The sequence below is a fragment of the Equus quagga genome, chromosome 22 (assembly GCF_021613505.1).
Source record: "Equus quagga isolate Etosha38 chromosome 22, UCLA_HA_Equagga_1.0, whole genome shotgun sequence".
In the NCBI taxonomy this organism is placed as follows: Eukaryota; Metazoa; Chordata; class Mammalia; order Perissodactyla; family Equidae; genus Equus; species Equus quagga.
The window spans coordinates 4,786,107-4,787,492 of record NC_060288.1 but is presented as its reverse complement, the minus strand read 5'-3'; the positions used below and the strand labels follow the sequence as shown (position 1 = coordinate 4,787,492).

Here is a 1,386-nt window from a genome sequence, read left to right as displayed (position 1 = left end):
GAAGGTGTTGGCTGTTCTGGCCATATTCTGCATGATGCAGCTCAAACAGCATCTGATAAACTTTCTACTGACACTGAGGTCATTGTCATGGTATTGTTCTCTTGCTTCAGCATCTATGCTGTTTGAACTGAGTGAGTAAAGGATTTTTGTGATTTTGTTGACATCCAGTATTCTTCAGGTTTCTTGCATTCACCAAACCTGTTGGCTCTTTTTAACAAATGCAGCTGAGAGAATCCTAAGTTTATTTGAAGCACTGAAGTCATGCTTTAATTCTAAAGCAAGGCCCCCCAAATTCTTGTTGACTTTTTAAATAATCCATTGAGTGAAGTCTACTTCTTTTTCATAGTTCTCTCTTTAGCAATAGGATTTTGCAAGTTGGAAGAAGAGCAAACAGTGTTATTGAAGTATTCCATTGCTTAAAACTGAATGTGTTGAAGAAAGAACTGAACCTCCCCGACAAATGTATCCCTTTGAGGGTCAATTCTGTTCTTAAAGGGGACAACATCACTTACGAACAGGAAAAGGAATTCCAACTTGAAGTGAATAATGCTGATGGCATTTTTCTCTCTTTTGAAATAGTTTTAATACCTTGAAGAATTCAATTCTTTTATCTGGATGTTACTAAATACTTTTCCAACATGGGAAGAAGTGGAATCAACCTGCGTAGTGTTAGAGAAGAAGGGAAGAAAAATTGATGACAATGTTCTGTTTAAAAAGTTGTTGATTAAGAAGCACGACACAATGGTGAAGAACGGAAAAGCAAGTTAAGAAGAGCAATGATCAGAGTTGTTAACTTAATGTCAGTACATGTTCAGTATGCCATATCACAATGCTAATGTCCAGTATGTCTTCTCACTAACAAATGATCAATGGAAAGAAGAATGAAATAAATTGGATTGACCACTGTAGAAACTATGTTACAATATAAATGGAATAACTGCAAGGATTTTATAAGCAAATTCTGCAAAACAAAGAACTGTTACGGAAAGTCAAATCATCAGGGAAATACAATTCAAGAAAGAGGCAGATAATTTAGATACTCATAATTTATTTCAGATGAATAGCAAATAATTTTTAGTATTTAAAATTTAGTACACCCCATGCAATAATTTTATCTTTATGTATATACACGAGCAATGAGAAATAATTCAAATTTAATTGGGCACACAGGTTTTTATTTGCTAAATCTGGGAACTCTTTTTGGTTTTGATAAACCGTCTATAAGCTAATTACTAGATCACTTTTCAGCTCCTTACTGACTTACAGAAAGCTGAGGCAAGTAGCTGGGGGGAATCACCAGGGCTAGAACTAGGGGGCTAGAAAACTCAGTAATCAACACAAATGCTATTTCACTGCAATATTTTAGACAATCAGAATTAATGCAAA

General features: G+C 34.8%; 1 protein-coding gene across 1 annotated transcript in view; it reads right to left on the bottom strand.

Moving 5' to 3' along the window:
• The window catches only part of LOC124231814 (disintegrin and metalloproteinase domain-containing protein 18-like), a 255,941-nt gene that overhangs the window by 253,823 nt on the left and 732 nt on the right, over window positions 1-1,386 (bottom strand). The window lies entirely within an intron of this gene.